Consider the following 21,843-nt stretch of genomic DNA (forward strand, 5'->3'; position numbering starts at 1 on the left):
ACCCCTTGTTCATAGTTGGAGTGTACAATATTGTGACTTTTTGTTTTCTAGACTCTCTCGGGTGTTGTTGTGGAACGAAGCTAGTTCCTTTAAAGAACAAGCGACACCCATGCTAACCTAGAAATAAAAAATAAATAAAAACATATATAAGTAGATAAATACTACTTCTACTTACATAACAGATGTATTGCGCTATCCACATAATGATTCCTGTGAATTTTATAAAGGAAAAGCATAAAATCCTATTCTAGGCAGTGGCCATCTTGCCAAGCTAATGCTGACATCATATCCTCCCTGACTCTTGTTTTCCCCCTCCCTTCTCTTGCTCATTGTGTATTCATTAGCTGCCCTCCTCCCAGAGTCTTCAGACACTCCCACTGAGGTGTATACTAACAACTGAATTGTCTTTTTTTTTTTTTTTTCACGTACAATCACTGAGTCACCTCAGCCTTGCCTGTAAACACAAGTAATCAGAGGGTGTTTCTGATAAGCAGCTAGGTAGGGAAATAATTGGAAGAGGAGAAATATATTATGGATAAAAAGAACTCCCAGCATTCAACTCTTTGGCACTGTTTGGCACTAGGACCAGTGCTCCTAAAGTATGTGATAACTACAAACCAGAACAGAAAAAGTTTTGCAAGTTTTGAATGCAGGATTAGCTTCTTCATCACTTAATACACTCAGACCAGTTGCTGTTGAAATTTGATTTTTATGGTGACAATACCGCTTTAAAGAACACATCTTTTAGGTGGTCGTCGCTTCCAAAAGACGTGGCACCAATACAGAAAGGATTACATTTTGCCTGGTGAGGTCTTGCAGATAGGATCTAGGCTGCTTACTCAATGAAGGTTGATTTTTACAAACTACACTTGCTCTACAACCAGCATTCACTCTAACCGGAGAAAACAGACTAAGAGCATGGAAAGTACAAAATAATTAAAAGAAAAAAATATTCTACAGCGGTAATTATCTGATGTAGCATCTCTTCTTGTGTAAAGATAATTACACATAATGCTTGTTTACAGCGCAAAATGATGGGGTCTATTTATTGTCACTGGAAAATCTATGTTTAATGACTTCAGGGCTCAAAGCTCGTAAAACCTATCTAATGAATTGGAAGAAAAAAAAATACATTTCTGACATAAACAATACATTTAAAGGGGACAAAGGCCTTGTACTCGAGCACTTACTGTGGGTAACTTTTTGAGGTCTCCATTGCGGTCTTCAGCTGCTTTAAAACTGCTTTAAAAGAGAACCCGAGGTGTGTTTAAAGAATGCTATCTGAATACAGAGGCTGGATCTGCCTATACAGCCCAGCCTCTGTTGCTATCCCAAACCCCACTAAGGTCCCCCTGCACTCTGCAATCCCTCATAAATCACAGCCATGCTGTGAGGCTGTGTTTACATCTGTAGTGTCAGTCTCAGCTGCTCCCCCGCCTCCTGCATAGCTCCGGTCCCTGCCCCCATCCCTTCCCTCCAATCAGCAGGGAGGGAAGGGATGCAGGCGGGGACTGGAGTTCTGCAGGAGGCGGGGAGAGCAGCAGACTGACACTATAGAGATAAACACAGCCAGCTCTGACAAGCTGTTTGTCAGCAGCATGGCTGTGATTTATGAGGGATTGCAGAGTGCAGGGGGACCTTAGGGGGGTTTGGGATAGCAACAGAGGCTGGGCTGTATAGGCAGATCCAGCCTCTGTATGCAGATAATATTCTTCAAACCCACCTCGGGTTCTCTTTAATATGATGCTATGTTTGCTCAGAAATCAGAAAAATAAAATGTCCTGAATGTAGGTTTTCAGGGCAGACAAAAAATACTAAAAGTATACCTTGTCCCATGTATACAACAGGCAGCTGTGTATATTTAGTAATCAGATTACAGTAAGGCCTGAAACACACCAGAGGAGTTTTTCTGAGCGTTTTGAGTTTTTAAATCTGCTGCTAATGTTATCCTATGTGTCTGTGCACACTGGAGCAATGAGGTTTTGTAAAAAACACCATAGCATTACATTGGGAAGAGCTTTTAGAGGTTTCAAAACCTCTTCCCAATGTAATGCTATGGGTTTTTTTTTTACAAAACCTCATTGCTCCAGTGTGCACAGACACATAGGATAACCTTAGCAGCAGATTTAAAAACTCAAAACGCTCAGAAAAACTCCTCTGGTGTGTTTCAGGCCTAAATGGGTGTGTATATTCAGTTTTTGTCTAAAATAAACAGATTTTGATTGATTTCAATCTTGAAAATACAGGCATAGAATGATAATGTCCTTAAAAGGGGCAAAATGGAGAAAAATTTTAAAATTTTAAATATGTGCAAACACATACAAATAAGAAGTACATTTTTTTCCAGAGTAAAATGAGCCATAAATTACTTTTCTCCTATGTTCCTGTCACTTACAGTAGGTAGTAGAAATCTGACCGATGCGACAGGTTTTGGACTAGTCCATCTCTTCATGCGGGGATTCTCAGGGATTTATTTATTTTCAAAAGCACTTAGTGAATGGTAGTTGCTCTGTCCAACTGCCAAAAAACTGTGTAGCGAGCAGGGAAGCTGGCCAGCATCATTGTTTACATAATTTTTAGGGAATAGCTTTATCAAGAATAAAAGCCTTGCCGAGAATCCCCTATGAAGAGATGGACTAGTCCGAAACCTGTCACTTCTGTCAGATTTCTACTGCCTACTGTAAGTGACAGCAATATAGGAGAAAAGTAATGTATGGCTCATTTTACTATGGGAGAAATATAATTCTTATTTGTCTATGTTTGCACATATTTTACAATTTTTCGCTATAGCACCCCTTTAAGGGCATATCCACATTGGGATGTTGTGTTGTAATGCGTCGTTATAGTCGCAACGCAGCATTACAATGCCAAAAAAAGGTGGTAACGCATATTAACGCTGCATTACCATGGCATATAGTAGATACAGTGGAGCATATAGGCAATGAAAAGTATGCCTCTGTACCTGGTAACGTCTGCGTTTAGAGGTAACGCACTGCAAGCAGTTACTATAACGCAACGTTAACGTCGCACTGTGAATGTCGCATAGGCTTCACATTACAGTGCGTTAACCTGCGTTATGATTACTTTATAACGCAGGACAATAATGTCCCACTGTGAATGCGGCCTGAAACAATTAAGAATAGTGTCTGTTAGAAGATTGCACCACTTAAAGAAAACCTGAACTGAAAATTAAAAGTCAAAATAAGCATACACAAGTCATACTTACCTTCCATGTAGTCTACTCCTCAGTGTCTTTCTCCTGTCCCTCGTCCAGTTTGTTCACTGTGATAAGGGAATTTTCCGTCCTCCATTTTGAAAATGGCCATTACCCATAACAGCTTTCTGGTCAGCACACAGTTAAACTGTAACATCGCCCACTTGAGCCATAGGGAAACATGGACATTACCTGGTACATCAGTTTTCCTCTCAACTATAACTGACAGCAACTGATATTTTACTGACAACAACTGATATATTTCAGATCTGACAAAATATTGTCAGAACTGGAAGGGATAATTGTCAGAAGAAAATGGTGAGCTTCTGAGAGGAACTGATGGCAAGGTAACTATGTAATGTTCATTTGAAGTTACCTCATGTATTTTAAATATTTTTACTCAGTACAGGTTCTCTTTAAGGCTCGTACACACGTCTGACTGAAGGCAACAATGGGTCTGTCGTGTGTACAGCGTGTGTACAGTCTGTCGGCGGACTGATAAGGCTGTTTCTGAACTATCCGCCCGCCCAGCCGTAGACAACGTACGCCGCAGGGAAGCCGGAGCGATGTTGGCACAGCAACGATGCACATACGCGCCCAGCATCTGCCTGCTACTTATCTGCTGGTTCCTCCCTGTGCGGAACTCACACAGATTTCATTGTGTGATCGTGGTAGTTATTTCAACAGCAGTAACGGTGGTTTATCGCTGTACAGGATTGTACCTGTTTCTATAGGTAGGCAACAGTTTTTAGTTGCAAAAAAAACAAAACAAAAACAAATATACTGCCCTTATGCTGGGAATACACCATAAGTTTTTTCAGCAGATAGATAGTTCGATAGATAATTGCCTACATGTCCGATCTTATTTTCAAACGTTTTTCTGATTGATTTCTCATAGAAGTGAATGGAAATTGATAAGATAAGAAAATCGAACAGACAGTAAATCGACTGAAAAATCTCATTGTGTATTTACAGCATTACACTGGGTTCTTCCCATCAGACGCAGAGGCGGATCTAGAGGGGTGCACATGGGGCTCCTGCTATAGGCGCCCTTTGTCACTCACCTCCTAGGGGGGCGCATAAATGGAGCACTTCAAACGCTCCCTCCCAGATCCAAGCACCTCCTGGTTCATTCGCTTGGTGAGGATTTAGCATGCAGCGAGCAACGTACAGTAGGAGAGACTTAATGCTGCGTCCCATTCAACTTCCTGCTGCTTAGTTATCGGCTCCCAGTGTTGACTCGCATCCCCCTCCTGATTGGCTGCATGGAGCCCTGCTGCTGCCGCTGGGGCTGATGGGGGCTGGAGAGGAGAGGAGAACAAGAGTCTGTGTAGCTGCAGCGGCTGGAATGACACAGACAGGCAGCGAGTGAGTACTTACTCTGTCAGAGACTGTCAGAGAGGGATCTCATCTAAATGAAGCCATAATTAGCAAATTCAGATGGGAGACCTGCAGCACTGGGCTGAATGAGAAGATCGGTGTCTCCCTACTGCAAGTGTGATGAAGCTGATAGTGCTGGTAGCCCAAGTATGTAAAGTTCCCGAAGCAGAGAGAGGGGCAGCTGCCAACAATTTAGATAAGAGAATTACTTGCCTTGCCTGTTCTGTTCTCACTCACTCACAACGTGCTTTCATGTCTCTGCCCTGCTCATTGAAGCATGTTGGTGGTGTGACATGTCCCTAACAAACAGGACTAGTGAAGACTAAACTCCCAGTCTGTCCCTCCTGTTTCTCTACCACTATATCTCTCACCCTTCTTCTCCCTAGTGGGTTTTACCTCCTGTCTTTTTTTTGCCCTCTTTTGTTTCCACCCTTTGCCTTTCTCAGGTCTCAATCTCCTCCATTTTCCCATCTCACTCGCCCCTCTCTCTGCTTCTCTTATCCTTCCCCCTCCTCTTTCTACCTAATGTTTCTCCCTTAGGACTTTTAAGTGAAATAAATCTGGCTAGTTTATCTTACTGGGGCTTCTTCCAGCCCCTTGAGGTCATGTGCCCTCAGTGTCATTCCGCACTGCTCGGATCAACCTCTGTCCCCCTCCAAAAGCTGGCAGAGTCCACCAGTCACTGGCCATGACACATGCCCTGCCCCGCCTCTTCGATCACGCTCCCATGGCTGGGAGTGTTCTGTTCTATGGCTGCGCAGTAGCAATTTTGTCTACAGCGCAAGCGCATAATGCTCCCGGCCATGGGAGCGCGCTGGAGGAGACCACAGGGCCGCGCATACAGCTTTCGGAGGGGCAGAGTGGCTGAATGGAGCAGGGCGGAATGACAACCAGGGACCAGAAGGACTTCTGGAGGCTAGAAAAGGCCCCAGGAAAGTAACTGGCAACATTACATTCTCTTAAAATCTTTCTTTAAGGCGGCCACAAATGGTCCAATTTCCTAAACTAATGTCCTCATCTGCAGCACTTTACAGAGTACTTAGTCATGTCCCTGACTGTCCTCAGAGGAGCTGGCAATCAAATACTACCGTAGTCGTAGTCTAATGTCCTACTATATTATTATTATTATTATTATGTGTTTTTAGATAACACTGACAATCTACTTTACAGAGTACATAGTCATGTCACTGCCTGTCCTCAGAGGAGCTCACCATCTAATCCCTACCATAGCCAGTCTAATGCCCTACTATATTATGTATTTATACAGCACTGACCTCTTCTGCAGCACATTACAGAGTACATAAACATGTCACTGACTGTCCTCAAAGGAGCTTACAATCTAATCCGTACCATGGTCATAGTCTAATGTCTGGGGAGGGGGGGGGGGGGCGCACATTTCAGTGTTTGCCATAGGCGCAATTATACCCAGATACGCCCCTGATCAGACGTCAATGTTAGCATACAATTGCCCATCTATAATGATAATTTTACTGAAAACCTTTTTCCCACAAAGAATAAAGCTGGCCATACACTGGCTCGATTTGCCGCCGTTTCGACAGCAGATTCGATCACTGGAATCGAATCTGCTGCAAATCGTTCGCGCTAAACGCACCCGCCGATCCGATTTCCTCCCGAAATCGGAACGGTCCGTCGATCGCGCCGTGCGGGAAATTACAGTCGATCGCCCGTGGGTAGGGAGCGCGTCGCTAGCGGCGGCCGATCCGATACAGGTATACATTACCTGACGCTGGCTCCCGGGCATCTCTGCGCTGCACCGCTCTGTTCCTGCTTCCATCCCAGCATACATCAACTTCCTGATCAGATTCAATCAGATAGGGATCTGTCAGTTGGTCGATCTAATGGCAAATCGACCAGTGTATGGCTACCTTTACACTATTTCGTACAACATTTTATAACCGTTTTCATTATCCACTATCTGCGACTGGATGTCATTTAAGAGCTATGAATTTGATGAAGGAAGTATTTTCCTTAATTTCACCAGCACACACTTTTTTTTGTTTGTTTCAATTACTTATTGGAACGAATACAAAAAGTACTCAAATGTAATCAAAAGAAGTGTAAACAAATGGAAGAAGCCCCACAACATAGCCAAATAGAGGCCCAAATCATCAGCAGAAGAAAATCAGGTACGAGAGGCCACCTGCATCAGGGTAACCAACCCATGGAGACCAAGTTTTATCAAAATGGTCCATATGATTAGTTACCGCTGCCATTCTTTCACGTATAACATTATGAACTTTTGCGATTACCGGGTTTCAAATCTAAAATGGGTATCTTTCCATTTGGACACTAAATATAACTTAGCCGCATCTGCAATATGTTGAACCACACGGTGAGCCGGGTGACGCATCGCGGAGGGCTTATTACTAAATAGCAACACTGATAGGTCCTTCTTAAAAGTAACGTTAACGTGTACCTGAGATGGCAAAACAAAAAGATCTTATACTCATCCGGGGCTTCCTCCAGCCCCACGACCACTGATGTATCCCTCGCCGTCCTCCCACGTGCCTCTGTTCTCCTGGTATCTGTCCTGGAAATCTGGCTCAGTCATGCCAGTTGGTCTCTTCTGCACATGCGTGACCCCACCACACATGCACAGAAGAATGAGACTGAGCCAGATTACCAGGACAGATACCAGGAGAACTGAGGCACCCGGGAGGGAGGCTGGAGGAAGCCCTGGATGAAGGTAACATTTTTATTTTGCCATCTCAGGCACACTTTAAGGATATCTAAAATAAGGCTCATTACAACACTTTATGTTCTGCATCAAATTAAAATAAAGTAGTGATAAATGCCTATAAAAACCTGTCTGGTCTCTGGCTTTACGAAAACAAATGCCTCTATATAAGAATTTCCCTGGTGAGAGCCTAGGCATCAATGATCACTATTCACCTGCAATGCCACACACAGCTTTGCCTTCTTCCAAACCTCGTTATTGGAATTTTGTATCAATGTGGCCACATCCGCTACTTAATACCAATTAATATTGCTTGAGCAAATACGGCTCCTTTACGGTCCTGCTTTGCAGAGTAAACTGTGGCGGCTTACAGGGATTACAGAGCTTCCTGCATGAATAACAATCTCGCACTGAGCTGTTTAAGCAACGGTAAACAGAAAACTGTTCTGGGACAAGCGGCCGGCTCTGACTATTTGTCAACGTTACAACGCTTCAGTCATCAGCGCACTTCCACGCTACTGACAACACTGTCATGGGTCACTAAGCGGAAACAAACACAAATATGTATATTCCATGGGAAGTGACGAGAATAGACCCCTTCTCTACTCATCAGCAGAGATGGCCCGAACGGTTCGTCGGCGAACGGTGCCCGGCGAACTTCCGTGGTTCGCAATCGCGGAGAACAGTGAACTTTTCCGGAAGTTCAATTCGCACCCATAGTGCATCATTTGGGTCAACTTTGACCCTCTACAATAGAGTCTACATCATAGTCAGCAGGCACATTGTAGCCAATCAGGCTACACTCCCTCCTGGAGCCCCACCCCCCTTATAAAAGGCAGGCAGCGTCAGGCTATTCACTCACTCCTGTGCCTGCAGTAATTAGAGAAGGGAGAGCTGCTGTGCAGAGACCTATAGGGAAAGCTTAGTTAGGCTCTTGTATGCTTCTTAGCTTGCTCCTTATTGCTAAAAAAGCACCCCTCAACAGCTCTTTTGAGGTGTGTGTGTGTGTGTGTGTGTGTGTGTGTGTGTGTGTGTGTGTGTGTGTGTGTGTGTGTGTGTGTGTGTGTGTGTGTGTGTGTGTGTGTGTGTGTGTGTGTGTGTGTGTGTGTGTGTGTCCCACAGACACTTGTGTTGCATAGACCGCATTGGCAATTCCTACTGTGTGTGCCACTACAGCAAAAAACTGTAAAATGTAAACTATGTGCAAGCATATACAAATAAGTACTTTTTTTTCCAGAGTAAAATGAGCCATAAATTACTTTTCTCCTATGTTGCTGTCACTTACAGTAGGTAGTAGAAATCTGACAGAAGTGACAGGTTTTGGACTAGTGCATCTCTTCATATGGGATTCTCAGCAAGGCTTTTATTCTTTATAAAGATATTCCCGAAAAAGGATTTAAACAATGATGCTGGCCAGCTTTCCTGCTCCCTACACAATTTTTTGGCAGTTGGACAGAGCAACTGCCATTCGCTAAGTGCTTTTGAAAATAAATATATCCCTGAGAATCCCCTAAAAAGCGATGGGCTAGTCCAAAACCTGTCACTTCTGTCAGATTTCTGCCACCTACTGTAAGTGACAGCAACATAGGAGAAAAGTAATTTATTGCTCATTTTATGCTGGAAAAATGCACTTATTTGTATACATTTGCACATATTTAAAATTTTACAGTTTTTCGTTGTAGTGCCCCTTTAAGTGTGGATGTAGACACTGAGCAGCGATGAACCCTTGGACTACTGGGTGTGCAGGCTTGACCTTTTGCCAAAGCTGTCCCAATTTGCCATCCAACTTCTGTCTTGCCCTGCCTCAAGCGTCCTGTCAGAAAGGACCTTCAGCGCAGCTGGAGGCAAAGTCACTGAGAAAAGACGTCGCCCAAGTCACAAAAGTGTTCAGTACCTCACCTTTATCAAAATGAATGAGGCATGGACCCCGGAGGGCTACTGCCTGCCCCAAGACTAAGTCCGTCCCCACACAGCATCTCTGCCTGCCCCAAGACTAAGTCGCTCCCCACACAGCACCTCCGCCCGCAGGCTGCTTGACTGCCATCTCAGCCACCACCAACAGGGTCCAGAACTCCAGGTGGATTCCTGAATTTTTAAGGCCACTGCTAGCAGCGGCCACTATACTAATTTTTCTGGTGCATGTACATGCCTGCCTAATTTTTCTGGCTGCACTGCAGCTGCAACAACAAAACAAAAAGGCATGTACATGTGTCAATTCCCCTTCGTGATCGTTACCTTGCCGCGGTGAAGGGGCTTGCGTATCACAATGAAGCAATGACCGACGGCTATATGAGTGCCTCGGGGTGGAGGGGTCGTTGCTTCATTGTGGACAGAACAAATTCAATCAGCTGGACAGTCACTGTTCTGTCATTGAGCTATCTCAGCCTGGCGACCATATGGGCTAGAAAACCGCCATCGCCTGCACTCTCGCCATGGTGCACACCAGTGCAGCACAGCCGTCACAACACAAACAGCTGTTTGCGGTGCGTTACACAGCGAGTTTGGTGTGTCAGTGTGAAGCAGTACTCTAATTACACTCCCTGATTGATACACATGCAAGATGTTTTAAAGCACTTTAGGCCTGAAATTAGCATTCAATGTGATTTCTGCCCTTAAAACGCTGCTTTGCGTCAAATCCAGATTTTTCCCCGGGACTTTTGGCATCTATCCCACTCATCCATGCAAAAACTCAGATGTTAGACCCCTTGAAACATCTTTTCCATCACTTTTCTGGCCAGCATAAGTGTTTGTAGTTTTCAAAGTTCGCCTCCCCATTGAAGTCTATTGCGATACGCGAAAGTTCGCGCGAACTGAACTTTCGCGGAAGTTTGAGGTTCGCGAACCGAAAATTGGAGGTTCGGGCCATCTCTACTCATCAGGGAGAACAGAACAGATTGAATGTGTTAGATTGTTTTCAAAATATCTTATTGTGGTATAAATACAGATGAGTGTGAAGTTAAACACCGCTGGCATTACATATTGGTACATCTTTCAAGACCACATTTTTCAAACAATGGCCTCAATTCTGGTAAGGTTATCAAACAAATTACCTCATGTGATGTAATTTACCTCATGGTTAATTTGCATATATTCAGCAGTGGTGCCTGGGAGACATCTCGAGCTCACTCCAACCTGAATTATCGCAAATTCTTTCTGTTTTAGGAAAGCAAATTTTTGTTTTTCTTACCTCATGAGGTAATGACATTTAGCAATTATGGTAGATTTTACCTCATGAGGTAAATTATGAGGTAATTTTCATTAATTTTACCGAAAATAGCTATTCTCATGGAAATTAGGGGGCATGTTAGCACATAATTTACCGATCAGTTTAAGACCTGCCTGTACCTGGAGGTAAAGTCAATTAGTATGCATTTTGCAGTTTTTAGTGGAGTTCTCATTGCTGTTTTATTGTCATTCCTATTCTGGCTGTGAAATAGAAATAAAACTCCAAATATGTACTTTAATAAGGGATGCCTATAAATATACTTTTCATAGGTTGCTACATAATCAAATACACGTTAAAAAAAAAAAAAAATCTTCCAGAGACTATCTTAACTTATGGGAGACAATTCATGACTACTATTATTCATTTACTGCATGCTTACTGCTGAAATACCTCTTTTTTATGTAAAACATGAGAAACCACGCTGCAATTTGTGCATAGACCCTGCTGCACTGATGACCTACACACGAGAGAGAGAGAGAGAGAGAGAGAGAGAGAGAGAGAGAGAGAGAGAGAGAGAGAGAGAGAGAGAGAGAGAGAGAGAGAGAGTGTGCGTGAGTGAGGAGACCCTGCAGCAATTTGTGCAGAGGCTGCTGCACTGATGGCTTGCAAAAGAGAGAGAGAAACCCCGCAGCCAGGGCCGGATTACCGACCAGGCAACAAAAGCAGTCGCTTGGGGCCCCATTCAGAGTCAAAGGGGCCCCATTAGCACATAAACCAGCCCTTGCCATCCTGTCAGCGGTGGCTGGATGGTATAATGGTTAAAGAGACTCTGAGCAGTGCAGTAACTATGGAAAGATGCATATCATTTTAAAGCTCTCTTTCTCCTCTTTCCAATGATATCTAAACGGCTGCTCTATGCCTTTTAGTTTTCGATATTTTCGCGATTGAAATCGCGGCCACAGGACGACTTTTCTCCAAAGTCAGCGGTGGCTGGATGGTATAATGGTTAAAGGGACTCTGAGCATTGCAGTAGCTATGGAAAGATTCATATCATTTTAAAGCTCTCTTTCTCCTCTTTCCAATGATATATAAACAGCTGCTCTATGCCTTTTAGTTTTCGATATTTTCGCGATTGAAATCGCGGCCACAGGACGACTTTTCTCCAAAGTCAGCGGTGGCTGGATGGTATAATGGTTAAAGGGACTCTGAGCAGTGCAGTAACTATGGAAAGATTCATATCATTTTGAAGCTCTCTTTCTCCTCTTTCCAATGATATATAAACAGCTGCTCTATGCCTTTTAGTTTTCGATATTTTCGCGATCGAAATCGCGGCCACAGGACGACTTTTCTCCAAAGTCAGCGGTGGCTGGATGGTATAATGGTTAAAGGGACTCTGAGCAGTGCAGTAACTATGGAAAGATGCATATCATTTTAAAGCTCTTTTTCTCCTCTTTCCAATGATATATAAACAGCTGCTCTATGCCTTTTAGTTTTTGATATTTTCACGATCGAAATCACGGCCACAGGACGACTTTTCTCCAAAGTTGGCAGCTCGATTCAGCACAATGCAATGAAATATAAGGAACCCAGGGGGATATAATTACAAACATCATGCTGGTAGGTGTGAGGATGTAATGAATTAGTTGTGGGTATGCTTAAAGGCATATCCACAGGCACTGCTTGGAGTCCCTTTAAGGGCTCTGCCGCTGACACAGGAGACCAGGGTTCGAATCTCAGCTCTGCCTGTTCAGTAAGCCAGCACCTATTCAGTAGGAGACCGTAGGCAAGTCTCTCTAACACTGCTTCTGCCTATAGGGCGCGTCCTAGTGGCTGCAGCTCTGGCGCTTTGAGTCCACCAGGAGAAAAGCGCGATATAAATGTTATTTGTCTTGTCTTGTCAAATGATGCCGTGCGCTGCTGATTGTCTTCAGAGGCAGGCTCTCCTCCTAGGTCCCCCTCCTGCTACTGTGCGCTCTGCCGCTGCCCACTCCACCCTCCTTTCCCACAGAGATCGACAGCTGCAGCAAGAATGATAGCAGCAGATGGCAAACGCTCACTCACCTATCCATGATCCAAGCGATAGAGATCCCGTCATCTGAAACCCATCTGTCTCTTCTACAGTGCAGCTGCTCGCTCTGAACTTCCTGATTCTCAGATCAGACATGAAGTAGGAAGTAGTAATAGTAGTAGTAACAGAGCGGCAGCACTCTAGAGGAGACAGATGGGCTCCGGATGACGGGACCTCTATTGCTTGGATCGCATTAGGTGAATGTGATTCATCTGGTGCTGTCATTCTCCCCCACTGCGGCTGCCTTCTCTGCTGGACTATCGTATTCACTGGGATGGAGGCTGCATGGTGGCTGTCTAGTTTGGGAGGAAATTGGTTGTTCGGTGGTGGGAGTGGTTATGTAATTCTATCTGGGGAACGGCTTCCGGTTTGGCGGTGTCCAGAGCTTTCTGCTATTGCCAGGCTGGAGATGCAGGGGGAAAGTGCTGCTGCTGTGATATCTGGCGCCCTCTTCACAGGGGTGCCCCAGCCCCTGAGTGCAAATGTCCCAGCCATTCATCTCTCGCTCTGCATTTTGCCGCTGCTATTCCCTGCATTGTGCACCCACAGAGGAAAGCGTGCTGTTGCCCATAGCAACCAGTAGCTCGGCTGCCCGGTGTGTGCGACATATTGCTGTGCAGCTGCATCTTCTGATTCTATTACGACATGATGGGGGGGCCCAAATCAGTTAATTTGCTTAGGGCCCCATTTAGCCTTAATCCGGCTCTGCCCGCAGCAGTTTGTAGGCCAGCAGTGCAGCAGTATCTATGCACAAATTGAGAGAGAGAAGCTTATAAGGTATTCTATGTACAAAAAAAAATATTTACCTCACATAGCTACCAGAATTGAGGCCATTAACTCTTAGCACTATGTTTGGACACACAGTGGCCATATAGATTCCTGAATAGATAGATAACAAATCATGTGTTTTAGATATAGTGTAGCTGTAGCATAGGCCAAGAACAAACAAAAAAATCTTAATTGAAAAGAAAAGTAAAATGTTAGATTGTTGGCCTTCGCCTCTAGATTGTAAGCCTTCGGGCACGGTCGTCCTTATGTCTCCTACCTCTTTATGCACCTCCATTACTATACACCCATCCTATGGATCCGAGAGAACTTGACTTGCCTAATCTCCATGCTCCCCTCCAGTGACTGACTAAGCATTATTACCTGGTACTCATATTGTGCTGCGTGATCTGGTTTTCTTGTATTCCTGTATTGTCTTATTGCTGTATGTCACCCCTAAATATTGTCTGTAACCTAAACTAATGTCAGCACCGCGTAATATACAGGATCTTCTCAAAAAATTAGCATATTGTGATAAAGTTAATTATTTTCTGTAATGTACTGATAAACATTAGACTTTCATATATTTTAGATTCAAATACACACAACTGAAGTAGTTCAAGCCTTTTATTGTTTTAATATTGATGATTTTGGCATACAGCTCATGAAAACCCAAATTTCCTATCTCAAAAAATAGCATATTTCATCCGACCAATAAAAGAAAAGTGTTTTTAAAACAAATAAAGTAAACTTTCAAATAATTATGTTCAGTTATGCACTCAATACTTGGTCGGGAATCCTTTGGCAGAAATGACTGCTTCAATGCGGCGTGGCATGGAGGCAATCAGCCTGTGGCACTGCTCAGGTGTTATGGAGGGCCAGGATGCTTCGATAGCGGCCTTAAGCTCATCCAGGGTGTTGGGTCTTGCGTCTCTCAACTTTCTCTTCACAATATCCCACAGATTCTCTATGGGGTTCAGGTCAGGAGAGTTGGCAGGCCAATTGAGCATAGTAATACCATAGTCAGTAAACCATTTACCAGTGGTTTTGGCACTGTGAGCAGGTGCCAGGTCATGCTGAAGAATGAAATCTTCATCTCCATAAAGCTTTTCAGCAGATGGAAGCATGAACCCACTTTTGAACCAGAAACAGCGGCAGAAGCGCCTGACCTGGGCTACAGAGAAGCAGCACTGGACTGTTGCTCAGTGGTCCAAAGTACTTTTTTCAGATGAAAGCAACTTTTACATGTCATTCGAAAATCAAGGTGCCAGAGTCTGGAGGAAGACTGGGGAGAGGGAAATGCCAAAATGCCTGAAGTCCAGTGTCAAGTACCCACAGTCAGTGATGGTCTGGGGTGCCATGTCAGCTGCTGGTGTTGGTCCACTGTATTTTATCAAGGGCAGGGTCAATGCAGCTAGCTATCAGGAGATTTTGTAGCACGTCATGCTTCCATCTGCTGAAAAGCTTTATGGAGATGAAGATTTCATTTTTCAGCACAACCTGGCACCTGCTCACAGTGCCAAAACCACTGGTAAAGGGTTTACTGACCATGGTATTACTGTGCTCAATTGGCCTGCCAACTCTCCTGACCTGAACCCCATACAAAATATGTGGGATATTGTGAAGAGAAAGTTTAGAGATGCAAGACCCAACACTTTGGATGAGCTTAAGGCCGCTATCAAAGCATCCTGGGCCTCCATAACACTGAGCAGTGCCACAGGCTGATTGCCTCCATGCCACGCCGCATTGAAGCAGTCATTTCTACAAAAGGATTCCCGACCAAGTATTGAGTGCATAACTGAACATAATTATTTGAAGGTTGACTTTTTTTGTTTTAAAAACACTTTTCTTTTATTGGTTGGATGAAATATGCTAATTTTTTGAGATAGGAAATTTGGGTTTTCATGAGCTGTATGCCAAAATCATCAATATTAAAACAATAAAAGGCTTGAACTACTTCAGTTGTGTGTATTTGAATCTAAAATATATGAAAGTCTAATGTTTATCAGTACATTACAGAAAAGAATGAACTTTATCACAATATGCTAATTTTTTGAGAAGATCCTGTATTGTGTGTGCTTTATAAATAAAGAAGTCATTTTAACAGTGAATTCCACTAATCGATTCTTGAAGGGTAGAATAACCATATGATGGCAGTGCATTATTCTATTAGAGTAGCCACCCTGGCGTTCTATTTCCCCAGGATTTCCGTGCAAAAAGTGGTTCAATTAATTTCCGATAATTTTCAACCAATTTTTTTTTTGCAATCATTTTTTTTTATATTGAATTCAATACAGGTTATTGTATTGAATTCAATAAAAAAAAAGTGTTTGCTGCGAGATTTTGATGATGCTGTGTGACATTGGTGCCATCAACGCCGATCGACAGGGGACATGTGATCGCCAAGGGAGAAGCAAAATCCGCCAAGGGACATGGAAGAAGGCACTGGAGAAGCTATCAGAGGTACGCGGCGAGGGATCAGCATGCCAATGGTGAGTATAAGACCCAGATGTATAGCCAGATGTATTAGCCAGATGTGCAGCCAGGTATAGTTAGCCAGATGTGCAGCCAGGTGTAGTTAGCCAGATGTGCAGCCAGGTGTAGTTAGCCAGATGTGCAGCCAGGTGTAGTTAGCCAGATGTGCAGCCAGGTGTAGTTAGCCAGATGTGCAGCCAGGTATAGTTAGCCAGATGTATTAGCCAGGAATAGTTAGTCAGATGTATTAGCCAGGAATAGTTAGCCAGATGTTTTGCCAGGTATATAGGGAGCAAGATGTTTGCTGGTGTATAGGAGACAGATGTGCAGCCAGGTCTACGGAGTCATATGTAGAGGGAGCTAGGTTTGTGGGTGCCTCTGCCCCCCCCAACCCCATTGCCCCCGATGCCCCCTGTGGCCGGGTGTCCCTTCTGTGGGGGGGGGAGGGCTCCCCTTCTGTGCTGGCTGGTAGTGGCCGGCGGGGATCCCCTCTGTGGGGGGGGGGGGGGGGGAATCCCCATACTGTGCGTGTGGGTGGCCCTTCTGTGTGTGCATTGGGGGGGGGGGGGCGGCAGGTATCATCCTTCTATGGGGGCTAGTCGTGGTCGGTCGGGGACACCCCCTTCTGTGGTGGGGGGGGGGGGGGAGGTGGGTGTCCCCATCTATGCGGGCTGTGCAGGGATTCCCCTTCTTTGCCGGCGGGTGGCTGGTGCGGGGATCCTCTCTGTGCGGGGGGCCGGGGGATCCCCGTACTGTGCATGCGGGTGACCCCTGTGTGTGCGGGGGGGCGGGTATCCCCTTCTATGGGGCTGGTCTTGGCCGGTCGGGGACACCCCCTTCTGTGGTGGGGGGGAAGGTGGGTGTCCCCATCTATGTGGGCTGTGGGTGGCCTCTCCCCCCTCTTCCCCATCCCTCCCTCTCTGTCCCCCCCCCCCATCCCGTGTCTCCCCCCTGTAAGAAGCCCTGATCTACTCACCTGAGGGCTTTCTCCTGCAGCGGAAGCGGCACACTTCCTCCTCCATCGCGAAGTCTCGTGTTCTCTGTAATTACAGTACGCAGCTTGGTGACGTCACCAAGCTGCGTACTGTAATTACACAGACCGGGACTTCGGCGATGGAGGAGGAGGGTGTCCATCGCGGCTGGCGCAGGAGAAAGCCCTCAGGTGAGTAAAGCAGGGCTTCTGACAGGGGGGCGACTCGGGAGGGGGGGGGGGGACAGAGAGGGAGGGATGGGGGAAGAGGAGGGAGAGGCCACCCACAGCCCACATAGATGGGGACACCCACCTTCCCCCCACCACAGAAGGGGGTGTCCCCGACCGGCCAAGACCAGCCCCATAGAAGGGGATCCCCGCCCCCCCGCACACACAAAAAGGTCACTCGCATGCACAGTACGGGGATCCCCCCCTGGCCCCCCGCACAGAGAGGATCCCCGCACCAGCCACCAAAGAAGGGGAATCCCTGCACAGCCCCACACATTCTCTGCCCCGCCGGCTGCACAGGGATTCCCATGGTGGCTGGATGCTAGTTCTGTATGCTGTGGGTAGCACAGATCGCTACCCACAGCGTGCTGACAGGCATCCAGCCATCCTGGGGAATCCCTCTGATGAGGGAAAAGTGCAGCCGGTGGGGAAGAGAAGCAAGAAATCTCCCTGGCGGTATTGACGAGCTCAGCTCGTCAATACCGCTTTCAGCAAGTTTTTCCTGGACGAGCTGAGCTCGTCAATACCGCCAGGGTGGTTAAAGCCCTAATTCAGGTACTGCCTAGGCAGCTAGAAATGCTAGGCAGCAAAAAATAAATAAACGTACTTATGATATAATGAATTGCATGTGTAATACAGATAATTAATAGAACATTAGTAGCAAAGAAAAGAGTTGTGTTTTTATTTTCAGTTACATAGCTTTTTTTATTATTATTATTATTATTATTATATATAACTTTGCAGGAAACTGTCACAGCTGCAGTTTTAAAACAGCACCGTCTTTTAAGCTATCGAACAAAGCAGAAATAATGACCCTTTGAACGGCCCTGCGTTACTGTTGCTTGGCTCTTTATGATGTGATCAGCGACGATGCTTTAGCGCTAATCTTGGAGGGGGACAAAGGACATCAGAGCAGCGAGGGAAGTCTCAATAGGATTCAGAGGCTTCCCTCTCTTTATCTCATTTTATACCTGAGCTTTAGCTCCGGTACACTATAAATGCTTTAGTAAACAGGACTGTATTGGACCCAGTGGGTCGAAGGGCTCAGATAAGATATTTTACATAGATAACTGAAGATGGTTAAAAAAATTAGGCATCCATGGGGAATAGTGTGTGGTAAAGTTTAGGCATGGGGGGAGGGGTGTGTGATCCAGGTTAGGCATTGGTGGGGGGGGAAGATGGGGGTTCAGGTTAGGCATCAGAAAGGGGGGGTGGTTAGGGTTATTAGGGACGTCCCTGTGATCTCACTGCTGGGAGACTTGAGCGCAGGATACAGCCGGTATATGGATTGTACTGCTGCTGCACAAGTCCCGGCGGTGTTACTTACTATTCCCCCTCCAGGTCTACGTGGATAGTGGTGAGTGATGCAATTCGGCTTCCAGCTATTGCTGGAGGCCAAATTATAGTGTTTTAAAAGTAACTTCAAGTTCAGTGCCAAAGTTACTCACTGTGCGCCTCTATAGCCATAACTGATATTTCAGGGTCCCACATTTCTGGGCTCCTTTTTTGCATGTACGTTTTATTACAAACGTTTTATTTAGCTTCTTTTCCATTCCATTTTAAGCTTCTCAAAAGAAAGAATCGAATCAGATGAATTTTTTTTCCCTTACTAAACAGCCATGTCAGTAGTACTGTAATTTGACAGCAATATCAATATCTTCCGTTGTTAACTGTTAAATTGCCTGAGGCTAAGTTCACAGTGGGACGTTAAAGTCGCACGTTAAAACCGCATTTAACGCAGAATTACTCACTGCAATGAAAAATCAATGCCCCATTCACAGTGCACACGTTGCGTTAGTGACTAACGCTGCACGTTAAGTAAAAGTACTGCATGCAGTGCGTTATACACGTTATTAGCTGCGTTGGACTGTTTGCACATGCTCAGTAATGACTTGGAAGCATACTTTTCATTGCCTGTATTTTCTACTGTATCTGCTGTATGCGACGGTAACGCTGCGTTGCCACTTTTTGGGCGCGTTGCGTTGTAAGCTTGCGGTGCGACTTTAACGTGGCATCAAAACGCAACGTCCCACTGTGAATCTAGCCTGAATGTTTAAAGGGACCATGAGAAACTACTTCTAATTGGCCAATATGGAATGCATCTTTTCTGAAATTGGGCTCTATTAACAAAACTTCTCAAATGACTCATTTAAGACCTAAATTGATAAAAATAAATTTTCAGTACATTTACAAGCAAAATAATCACTAAGTTGTTCCTGATTAACTTCATTTCAATATAATTTTCTTACCTCAATTATATTATAGTTTTGCTCTTTGAGAGCTTATAAATGTAACAGATAAAGTGAAAACAGAGGAAAACAGGTGAAAGCTTTGTGAATCACGCCAAATCTCTTTACACAACTAAAAATGCTTTAGGCTGGTTTCACAGTGGGATGTTACAGGCGCACGTTAGTGCAGCCTGTAACGCAGCCCACCGCAGAGCAATGAAAAAATCAATGGGCTGTTCACAGTGCCCACGTTGCGTTACACAGTAACGCTGCGCCATAAGTCAACGTACTGCATGCAGTACTTTATAAGCGGCAGAGCCGCGTTAGACTGCTTGCACATGCTCAGTAACATTGGGGAGGAGCGGAGAGCGGCCAGGCACATGGCTAATTAATATTCACTGCACTCAGTGACGTGCAGTGTTTAAATCTTGGAACGGCCGCTCTGTGCGGCGATTGGCCGGCGGGACCACGTGATGCCGCATGCACACAAGAGTGCGCATCACGGACGCCAGAGTGAGCTGCACAACGCGGCTCACTCTGACGTCCAAAGCAGGGAGCACCAGGCGTTGTGTTAGGGGCACGTTATGCGACCATAACGTCCCCTAAAACGCAACGTCCTGGTGTGAAACCAGCCTTAAAGGGACTCAGAGCACCTCTCATGAGCATGCCTTTAAGACTTCGACCAGTACTGCAAAGTACTTGGATGCATACCTTTCTGTAGCTTGTGCTCTACTCTCATTTGATGCCTGAATTGCCATTCTACACCAAATAGTTTTCGTTCGATTTCAATTTAAAAATTGCGGCTGCCATCTTGGCTATGTTATAATTTCCGGGTCAGCCCTGTTTTCTCGGATAGAGAAGTGCACCACTGAATGAAGCAGCAAGAGGAAGTGACACGCAGACCATTGCAAGAGGCTCCTCCAGAGAGGTTATAGCACAACTTTGTTGGAAGTCGTCTGGCTTAACGGCATGCCCATGAGAGGTGCTCGGAGTCCCTTTAAAGAAAACCTGAACTGAAAATTAAAAGTCAAAATAAACATACACAAGTCATACTTACCTCCTGTGTAGTCTACTCCTCAATCTCATTTTCCTCTCCTGCGTCCTGTTTGTCCACTGTGATCAATGGAATTCTCCGTCCTCCATTTTGAAAATGGCCATTACCCCATAACCGCTTTCTGGTCAGCACACTGTTACACTGTAACATCGCCCACTTGAGCCATAGTGAAACATGGACACATCAGTTATCCTCTCAGCTGTAACTGACAGCAACTGATATATAACTGACAACAACTGATATATTTCAGTTCTGACAAAATATTGTCAGAACTGGAAGGGATCATTGTCAGAAGAAAATGGTAAGCTTCTGAGAGGAACTGATGGCAAGGTAACTATGTAATGTTCATTTGAAGTTACCTCATGTGTTTATTTTAAATAATTTTACTCAGTACAGGTTCCCTTTAAGACTTTTAAGGTTCTCAGGAAAAGCACAGAGTACTTAGCTGCTCTTTCATTGAGAAGCAGGTATGATTATAGCAGAGAGTATTTAAGCTGTGCGCATTACTATGTGAAATGCTTCACCTGTCAAAATATTTGAAAGCCTCTTCATTTAGTCTCACGATTCCCACATTCCAGTTACTTTGCAACAGCTACCTGCCTGCTTGCTGGACTAAGGGCTCTTTCACATTAGGGCAGATTTTCTGCGTTTCAACGCAAAGGATAAAGTTTGCGTTACCCAAGGTGAAATGAAAGTCCATAGACTTTCATTTTAGCTTTCACATATAACGCAGCCTTTTTGTGCGTTGCGTTCCACTGCACCCAGGCGCAGTTTTTTGGCCAACGCTAGCTTTATGCGTTACAATGTTAGTCAATGTAAAACGCACACTATGCGCGTTTTTAATCCGTTAACGCAGGCAATCAGTCCCAGAATGCAACAGAGGAACAATCTAGAAAGTTGACAACTAAAAGAAAAAAAAATTACCTGCGTTTTTCTATGTGCAGTAACGCATTGAAAACGGATTAAAAACGCACACTCACTGCAGTGCAACGCATATCAAAACGCAGTAAAAGGCATACAACAAAACGTATGCTTTGAGCGTTCTCCAACGCAAGCTCTGATGTGAAAGAGCCCTAAGAGCTTGCATCACACCGCTAAGGTCCACTTTACAGTCTGCCCTTCTGAAAGCTTTGAAAATAAGTTCCATCACCAGCCCAGGGCAATCCATTAGTGTCCAGTTCAGCGAGTGGCTAAGCATCCATGGAGATATTTGCCCAGGAAGGGTTTGTGGGAGGAGAGCGCAGTTCATACTAGTGCTGTGTTTTAATATGTACAATAGAGTCTCAGTTATCTGGAACTCAACTAACCAGCAGTCTCAACTAGCCAGCACAAGTCACTGGCAGTACTCACAGAGGTGAAGGCCAACTTCTTAGGCTGTTTGTGGGCTCAGTGGTGCCTAAAAACGAACCTGAGGTGAGAGACAAACAATACCGGTTGCCTGGCAGTACTGATGATCTTTCTGGTCAGTAGAATCTGAAACACACAACTGAAACAAGCATGCAGCTAATTTTGTCAGATGCATCTGATCTGCTGCATGGTTGTTCAGGGTCTATGGCTAAAATTATTAGAGGCAGCGGATCAGCAGGACAGCCAGGCA

Source organism: Hyperolius riggenbachi, chromosome 4, assembly GCF_040937935.1.
Source record: "Hyperolius riggenbachi isolate aHypRig1 chromosome 4, aHypRig1.pri, whole genome shotgun sequence".
Classification (NCBI taxonomy): Eukaryota; Metazoa; Chordata; class Amphibia; order Anura; family Hyperoliidae; genus Hyperolius; species Hyperolius riggenbachi.